The following is a 10,111-nucleotide window of genomic DNA, read 5'->3' as shown; positions in this document are numbered from 1 at the left end:
AACGAGGACTAAGGGCTGGAAAGCTAAACAGCGACACCCCGGCACTGTTACATAATCACAATTATTTCACAATCATTGTCCAGGATCGATTCAATTTTAAAGTGGCTGTAACTCTGTAGGAAACAGGAGCTTTTGATGTGACTTGTGTGACCGCCTTCCTGCCAATAAGTAGCGCACATTCACATTTTCTGCTCATATTACGTCGGAGAAAGAGAGTGAAAAAAAACCTCCGTTCTAAACTCGCGGTGTGACGTTTTGGAAATTCCCAGTCATTGAACAGGAGTGTCACACCCACCTTACTGCCTCGGACTGGAGTCCTCGGCAGTTCAACAATACAATATTTTTGAGAGCTGTGTCTTTTTTTGATATAAAACAACAGCCACCTTTCTCCATTTCAACATTTAAGTGTTCATCGTTATTCAAACTGTTCGACCTAACTTGGCTTCTGCTCAAGCCACGGGCAGTAAAATAAACGGACTTGCCCGACGTTCTGTCCATAATGACCTGGAAGATGGGACAAGCTGGGTAATGGCCAAGAGCATTCACATTTTAAGCCTCCTGGAAAATCCTTTAGTTTAGAAACAAAATTGGTCTAGTTAGTTTCATGTTCAGCAGTTTCCCTACTTCAGCCTTGAAGTTATGATAAACAAGACTGACCCACTGACAAAGCGACGAAATGTGAAATGACCCTGTGGTATTGCCCGAAAAGGGTTCCAAGTTCAATTCCCTACTTTGTGCTCAGTCTACTGCTCTCACCTGGCCTCGAACTGTGTGGTTGGGGATTTACAGCCTGCCTTAGTACAGGTCAGGAATTTCCTGGAAACTTGCACCGAGACAACAGTGGAAGTGCTATGTAATACCCATTCTCAGTGCAGTCGCTGGGACATAAATATCACATCCGTTCTCATGTTTTATCCAAGTTTCCTCCCTCTTTCCTGCAGCCGACTGTAAAATTTTAAAACTCATCCATAGCTCCGCCCTTTTGCGAAAGAGAAACGTGAATTTCTCGCCGAGTGTCTAGCAAGTCCTATAATAATTATTTTTTAATGGAGTTTTGTAAACATACGTAAGTAACCTCATTGAATATTTTCTATGTCTTCGAATGTGTTTTTTTTATTGCGGAATCCCCTGTTTATTTTTTTTTGCTTTTTTTTCTTTGGGCAGGCATCTCCAATTTATTTTTTTAAAATATTTTTTGGACTAAATCAAAAATTCTCTGTTTATTTATTTTTTTAAACCCCCACACTACCACCTAAGTGTGGTAGTGCTTATTTTTGCCCCAGCACCCATGATGTGTGTGTATACGTGTGAGACACAGTGAAAGACACAAAGTGCACGAATCTTTATTCAAATTCCACCACCAGGAAGATAGGAAAACACCCGGGTGGCCAGTGACAAACACTGCCCTTCACATCAAGGGACAGTGCTGTGTGATCAAAACAGTGAAGGGGAGGGGAGGGACATTCCTCCTTTTTTTCTTTTTGTTTATTTTATTAAACAAGTTACAAAACAGTTTACAAAAAACATTGACAGCTGTACACAAAAGACAGCAGTTTTACAAGGGAGGGGAGCAGCAAAGCTAGGCCCCGAACCCTACCGTTCAACCATTTTACAGGGAGAGGAGGACAAACCTCAAATCCCAGTTCCACGTGTGACAAGACAGTGACAATGACATTTATACATTAGACAATACCGTTACATACAAAAGTGCAGACAATACAGACCCAGCAAGACCCCGCCCCTACCCACCTTCCGGTTCTCGGTCCAACCCATGCCCCTTCCAGTTTCCCGCCTGTTTATTTTTTTTTAAATATAACCCCCACACTACCACCTAAGTGCAGTAGTGCTTATTTTATCCCCAGCACCCATGGTCTGTGTGTGCAGGTGTGAGACACAGTGGAAGACACAAAGTGCACGAATCTTTATTCAAATTCCACCACCAGGAATCGAATGTGGTTTGTTATTGGATCACAATGAATTAAGTTGCTAATTTTTCACAATTGTATATGCTTAACTATGCGGTGCTTAATTGGAGTAAATACCTGTTTAATGGATTCAATCTCCATTTCATGAATAAGAAGTAATTAGAGGAAAGGAGCTTAGTGGGCCCTGCATTCCCCATGAGGCCGTCTTCCACCGTAGCAATGATATCGAAGGTGTTGATGGTGCAGTATTTCCCAAACCTTTCCATGCGTGACTATTTTAATGTCTGAAACGTAGCGTGAACATACAATGAAAATGGAGGGTTGGGGTGGTTTTAATACTTGAAGTGTAGAGGGGCGTGAGAGAGCGGGAGTTTAGTGTAGATGGTATTGATGAAAAAACATGATCCTGAGTGATGAAGTTATAGTTTAATGATAGAAGTTTCATTATGAATGCAGTAGGAATCCCTCATTAGTGAACGAGGATTATGTTATTATCAGAGCATTCCTACAGTATGAAATCAGGCCATTTAGCCCATTAAGTCCTCCCCCACCTACAAAGAGCATCCCACCTAAAGCCACTCTCCTACCTATCTTAAGCCTGTAGTCTCATATTTACTATGTCTAGATTCGAGTAGTGCTGGAAAAGCACAGCAGGTCAGGCAGCATTTGAGGAGCAGAAAAATTGATGTTTCGGGCAAAAGTCCTTCATCAGCCCATATTTATTATGGCTAATCCAACTAGTCTGCACAACCCTGGACACTATCAAAGCAATTTAGTACAGCCAATCCTCCTCACCTCGACATCTTTGGGCTGTGCACCCAGAGGAAACCAAAACAGACACGGGGAGAATATGCAAACTCAATTCAAAGAGTCAGCTGAGGCTGAAATCAAACCTGGATCCCTGGCACTGTGAGGCAACACTGAGCCATCATGCTGCCCAATTACTGTGATGCATTTAAGTGATGCAATAGGATCAATATTATTGATGTAATAGGCAACTGATTATTGAAATGATTATAGATGATTATACTGATTATTAATGTTACAAAATTCTGATTATTAGTCTTAAAGGATCTATTGACATATTGGGAATTTCCACATGAGAAGATGGGTCTCTACCATTCTTGGAACTGCTGTACACTTCTGTGAAGTTTTGATGTAGTACAGTTATCCCTGACCCACATCCTGTGGTAATCATACTCGGTCTTGCTTCTTGACTCAAATAAGATCAATGCCTTCCTCTTTCTTGATGGATAGCAGATAGATAATATATTATGTGAATATGTGTAGAGAATTGGCTAACCAATAGAAGATAGAAAATTGGGATAAGGTGAAGGGTCAGGGAATTTTCAATATGAGTATGCAGTTTCAGTGAAGTGCCACAGAGATCAATGATGGGGCTACAACAATTCACAATATATATTTATGACTTGGACGAAGAAAATGAATATTCTATAGCCAAGTTTATTACAACATAACAATAGATGGGAAAGCAAGTGGTCAGGATGACACAAAGAGTGGACGTAGGGATCTCTACAGGTTAAGGGAGTAGGAACATCTGGCAGATGGAATATAATGTGGAAAAATGTGAGCTTATGCATGTTGGCAGGAAGAAAACAGGAGCTGAACATTATTTAAATGGAGAAAGATTGCAGAAAGCTTTGGAACAGGGCTTTGAGGGGCCTCATCTATGAATCACAAAGAGCCATGCAAGTTATTCAAGTTCACTGGGTAATAAGGAAGGCAAATGAAATGTTGGCCTTTATTTCCAAGTGAATGGAATATAAAACTATGGAGATTTTGCTGAAAGTATACAAGGCAGTAGTCAGACCCCAGCTGGAATATTGTTAAATATTTTGGGCCCCTTATCTAAGGAAATAAATACTGGCATTAAAGGAGGTCCAGAGAAGGTTAACTAGGCTGATAGTAGGTATAGAGGTACTGTCTTAGGAAGAGAAGTTGAGTAGATCAGACCTATATTCATTAAAATATCAAAGAATGCAAGCTGACCTTTTATTGAAACATACAAGATTCTTAAGGGAGTTTACAAGGTAGACACAAGGGTTGTTTCACTTTGTGGGAGAGCCAAAGACCAAAGGACATAATGTCAGAATAACGGATTACACATTTAAGGCAGAGATGAGGAGGAAAGTCTTGTTGAGGGCTAGTGAATCGTGACATTTTTTTATCTCAGAGGGCTGTTGAAGCTGGGTCATTAAATGTATTCATGGCTGAGACAGACAGATTTTTAATCAGTAAGAGAATTAAGGATTATGAACGAAAAACAGGAAAGTAGAGTTAACTATTATCAGCCATGATCTCATTGAATAGTAGAGCAGACTTGATAGGGAAAATGGCCTTCTGCTCTTACATCCAATGGTCTTGTGGTCTGAATGTTGATTGGTTGATATCCCCACATCAATCTTTTTAAGACACCACTTTGATATTGACATCCTGTCAATTAGATTATTTGCCGTTTATCCCGACTCAATACCTCTTTCTTTTCAGCCAATTTTTAAACTAGATAAGTTCTTACATATTATTGCATCACATTTATAATTCTTATTTGCACCCTCTTCACTGCCTCTTTATAATGTGGTGCTAGGACTACATGCAGTACTCTGAAGTACAATGTCACCAACACCCAGTACTGGTGCAGCATAACATCCTAATAATTAAATACTATCCCCTCTAGAAACAAACCTGATGCCCTGCTCACATTTTTTTTGTGGCTTTGTAAACTGGTGTCACAACTTTTAATGATTGTTGTATTTGTTCCTCTGCCACACCCAGACCTGTACCTTCCAGGCAGTAAGTGACCTCCCTGTTTTTACTGCCAAAATATACGAGCTCACATTTATATTTGTTAAACTTTGTTTGCTAATCATTTGTCCATTCTGCAAATTTATTAACAAACTACAATATTTTGTTGCAGTATCTCTTAGTGTTGGATATCTGTGCAATTGGATATCATCTGAAAATGTATGAACTGTGCTTTGAATTCCAAAGTTCAGATCAAATTAAAGCTCCCAGAATAAAAGGAAACTTATTCGTCTGGTTTGAAAATTGGCTGAATTAAAGAGGGATAAATGGCAAGTAATCCAACTGGCAGAATGTCAATATCAAATTAATGTCCTCATAGGATTCGTGTTGGGGTCTCAATCAAACAACAGCTCAATCATAGGATAGAAGGACACATATCCGAATTTGCCAAAGCCACAAAGACAAGATGCATTGTATGCAGTGTAGATGGTAGCATTACATTACAATGAACTACTGATAGGTTAAGCAAATCGACAAAACTGTGGGAAATCAATTTCATAACATAAAAAAAAGTGTGGTCATCTATTTTGGACCTAAAAAGAGCATGACGAGATACATTCTAAGTGATGTAAAGCTAGAAACAGTGGAGACCCAAAGAGACTTTGGAACTCAGAAACACAGACCATTAAAATGTCATGAACAGGTCCAGAAAATAACCAAAAAAATCTGGCCATTATAGGAAGAAGAATTTATTGCAAAGGCGTATGTGTCATATTTCAGTTGCACAAAGGCCTGTGCAGTCCACAACTGAGATATTGTGAATACTGTTGAACAACAGAACTTAGGAAAAGTTCAAATAAACTGTTTAAATGACATGGAACTATCCAGAGGAAAATAAAGAGTAATACTTGAATATGAATGTATTAGTTGTACTGGAGCACTGTTGTGACACAAACAAGTCAGACCAGTATACATCCTCTCCTTTTATTATTGGTTTCTCCTTCTGGGTACTAGACTGAGCTCACTGTGTGCTGTGGTTATGAAGCTTGCGTATAAGCCTGTGGTGAACAATATCACATTGGCATGAATCTTGATTATGAAAATTACTGTGAGGTGTGTGATGATGGTGAACTGAGCAATGACTGATGGTAGTGATGAGTTGGTAGGATATAGCATTTGACAAAGCATTGATTGACCTTTGCCATGTTTTCTTATGTTATCAGTAAAACACAGATTGAATAATGGGGATTCAGTTTACGTGAAAAGATTTGTTGATGACTGAGCTACAATTTGCAATTACAATTTGCAATTACAAATAATTACACATGCAAACGTTTGCAAGCATACCTCATACTGGACTGCACATACAGTTGGTGATATGGTTTACATTCTGGTCCTTGATTTATTAGGATGTCTCACTCTTAAAGCATTAATGCATAGATCTGACCTTTCCTCTGTGGTCATTAAACTTGTAGCACAGATCCTCAAAGCTAAATCCTGGCATCAATCTCTGTGGCTAACTGTTTCCTGTGCCTTCTCTTCATGCGCACCTTCTGCACCCATGTGGGGAAAAAAGGACATCTCTCATTCTGTCCACCTTCTCCTGCAAAACCTCCAGTGCAGCACTTGAAAAGCAGGGAGCTCACACCTTTTTATTGTCAGCCATTCTTTGACATTGCTGAATGATCCCCAATATCTTCTCCAGCTACAGCAGTTCTGGTTGCATTAAGGATGCAAGAAACATTGTGACTGGGTGAGAATTCCACAGTTATAGATGTTACATAGGATTCTGTCATAACCGTCTTTCAGGGATTATGTAGAATAGGGAAATTTAGGGAAGCACCAGGTAGATTAGTGCACCGAATGGAATCATGTCAAAGTGTGAGTTCCCAATAAAACTCCACCCTGTTTTGGGATAGCCGAAAGGCTGAGATTGAGGCAGTCAGCAAATCGCAATGCTAGAATTTTAACTGGTGTTTTGGGGTTTAATGTCCTCTTAAAAAATTGCAATCCTTAACCATCATATTTGATTGTCAGAGTCAGATCGCAAATTTAAAACTGTGCACATCAGAGAACTACTTGAAAAAGAATGCATTTTATCAGTATTTATGAATAAATCATTTTATTATGCATGTGAAAAAAACATCTTTGAATTGTTCATTGCTACAGATAGTCCTGTTCTTTGACGCAGGAAGCTATTTCCAGGTCACTGGCGGTTATATTCCAGGCACTGCGACAGCTAGTGCAGTTGGTGTGCCCTTGCAGCTGTGGTGGCACAATCACAGGGTAAAAATCAATGTTTAAATATGCAGATTAATTTAACGTCCTATCCAAACCTAAAAGTTGTGATTGCCTTATTTATATTTTGAATCACACAGTAAACAAAATCTGGTTAAAACAGATCTAATATAGTAATCTCGTGTCAAGAGAACAGACAGACTAAGTAAGCACATCTACTTCAGTCTTCACAATAGTTTTCTGAGAATGTAAGTTATGTGACAGGTAATGTGCTATCGTGAGCTTGTTGGAATAGAAAGTTGTAAAAGTAAGTGAGCTGAGGGTGGGGGGACTCCCGGAGTCGCAGTGTGGCTTTTAGCATTGGAGAGGCACAATAGACATGATTTTTCACAATGTGACAGCTCCAGGAAAAATGCAGAGAAAAGAACCTCCCCTTATACATGGCCTTCTTCAACCTTACACCATCAATCAGAAGCATTATAGAGCATCCTTCTCTGCTTTGGATACTTCACAAAGTTTGTCGTCATCCTTTGCCCGCTCCATGATGACATGGAAGTCATGGTAATGACAAATGGCTCCATCACCAACCCATTCGCCATTCAGACCAGTGTCAAGCAGGGCTGCATCATTGCCCCAACATTGTTCTTGATCTACCTCATTGCAATGCTTCATCTCACAACCGACAAGCTCCCCACTGGAGTGCAGCTAACTTACAGAATCAACAGGAAGTTATTCAACCTCCTCAACTATCAAGGCAAAAGGCGCCATCAAGAGGGTGGTATGGTGATTCAGTGGTTAGCACCACTGCCTCACAGCGCCAGGAACCCGGGTTAGATTCCTGCCTCGAGCGACTGTCTGTGTAGAGTTTGCACATTCTCTCCATGTCTGCATGAATTTCCTCTGGATGCTCTGGTTTCCTCCCACAATCCAAAGATGTGCAGGTCAGGTGAATTGGCCATGCTAAATTGCCAAGTCAGGGGTAAATATAGGGTAGGGGAATGGGTTTGGGTGGGTTACTCTTCTGAGGTTTGGTATGGTCTTGTTGGGCCGAAGGGCCTGTTTCCATACTGTAGGGAATCTAATCTCATCAAAACCAAAGTTACCCCAGCCAGTGTCATTGAGCTGCAGTATGTAGATGATGAATGTGTACAGGTCGTTCTGCTTTAACATGTGTTTTATTAACATGAATTCACTGTAACGCGATTGATGAATTCGGGGCACTGCTTCTAAGGCGCAAACTTTTAAAACATGTGTTGGCTGTAATGTGATTACTTTGGGAACACTTTAAGCACTGTTTCTAAAGTGCAATTTTTCCATAACACTGGGTTGCACAAGAACGCAACCACCACATTCCAGAAGAACTGACAGCATCTGCAATCTCAGAGAATGTATTCCAGATCATCGTTAGTATCTTTACAGAGACATATGAGAGCATAGGCCTCACCCTAAACATCCGCAAGACAAAGGTCCTCAACCAACCTGGCCTGTCATTGTGGAGCAAACCCCCGATCATCAAGGTCCACGGGGAGTCCTTGGAGAACATTGACTGCTTCCAATACCTCGGGAGTTTCATAAGAACATAATAAGAACGTAAGAACTCGGAGCAGGAGGAGGCCATCTGGCCTTTAGAGCCTGCTCCACCATTCAATTAAATCATGGCTGATCTTTTAGTGGCCTCAGCTCCACTTACCCGCCCTCTCACTATAACCCTTAATTCCTTTACTGTTCAAAACGTATCTACCTTAGCTTTAAACACATTTGTTGTAGACCAGGTCAGACCCTCTCAAAACATTCCATGAAGGTTGCTCAGATCCTAGCTTCTTTAATTGTTTTAAGCAGATGTAAGGTTGCACCACAAAGTTTGTCATCATCCTTTGCCCACTCCACGATGACATGGAAGTTGTGGAGTGATGCAGCTAATCACACGATTCAGCTTTAAACAAAACAAAATTTATTTACAGACTTCTGAATGAACCACAAACAAAAGTAAACAGAATTTTGAATAACAACTATTTGAAAACATGACTGACACAATATGCCCCAAACATAACAAAGAGCTGTTCCGATATCTCGCAACATCCCATTAACACACCCCTTGGCAAAAAGGTAAATTCAAACACTGGATCTTCCAGGAGGGAGAGATTGCAGAGAGTATCAGCCAGGGATAATAGGCTGAAAACATGGAACCTCTTTTTTTCCCAGCAGCTTCTCAGAGTCCCCACCTGAAACTAAATCAAACGAGAAAAATCCCTGATCTGGGAGAACTGGCCACGCCCCTTTCATTACCCAAGTGTTTCGAAAAAAAATCATTTCCCTGATTGTTCTTTTTTATTTCAAAAATATATTTTATTCATAAAATATTTTGATGATCTGTACAATTGGTCATGCCATACATCCATAAACATTCCATTTCTTGGTATACAGAGACAGAGTAATCATTCATATATACAGGGCTGTACGATTACATATTTAGCTGAGGCATCAGCAGAGCCCAAATGACTGCTTGGGCCCCCTGTTCTTCTCAGGCAGGCAGATGTTACACAGTGGTCTTTCCCCACCGCGCCTTGGCGGCAGCTGCCCCAAGCTTCAGCGCGTCCCTCAACACGTAGTCCTGGACCTTGGAATGTGCCAGTCTGCAACATTCAGTCGGGGTCAACTCCTTCAGCTGGAAGATCAACAGGTTTCGGACCGCCCAGAGAGCATCCTTCACCGAGTTGATGATCCTCCAGGCACAGTTGATGTTTGTCCCGGTGTGCGTCCCGGGGAACAGACCGTAGAGCACGGAGTCCCACGTCACGGCGCTGCTCGGGACGAACCTCGACAAACACCACTGCATTCCTATCCAGACTTCTTCTGCGTAGGCACATTCCAGAAGGAGGTGTGTGACAGTCTCGTCCCCCCCCCGCAGCCGCTTCGAGGGCAGCATGTAGTGCGGCAGAGAGTCCGGGTGTGCATAAAGGATCTCATAGGCAGAGCCCTTCTCACCACCAGCCAAGACATGTCTTGGTGCTTATTGGAAAGTTCTGGCGATGAGGCATTCTGCCAAATGGCTTTGACAGTCTGCTCAGGGAACCGCTCGATAGGATCCACCCTCTCCTTTTCCCAAAGGGTCTCAAGGACACTACATGCTGACCACTTCCTGATGGACTTGTGGTCAAAGATGTTTTTCTTCATAAACTTCTCCA

This window comes from Chiloscyllium plagiosum, chromosome 12 (assembly GCF_004010195.1).
Source record: "Chiloscyllium plagiosum isolate BGI_BamShark_2017 chromosome 12, ASM401019v2, whole genome shotgun sequence".
Classification (NCBI taxonomy): Eukaryota; Metazoa; Chordata; class Chondrichthyes; order Orectolobiformes; family Hemiscylliidae; genus Chiloscyllium; species Chiloscyllium plagiosum.
This window is presented reverse-complemented; position numbering follows the sequence as displayed.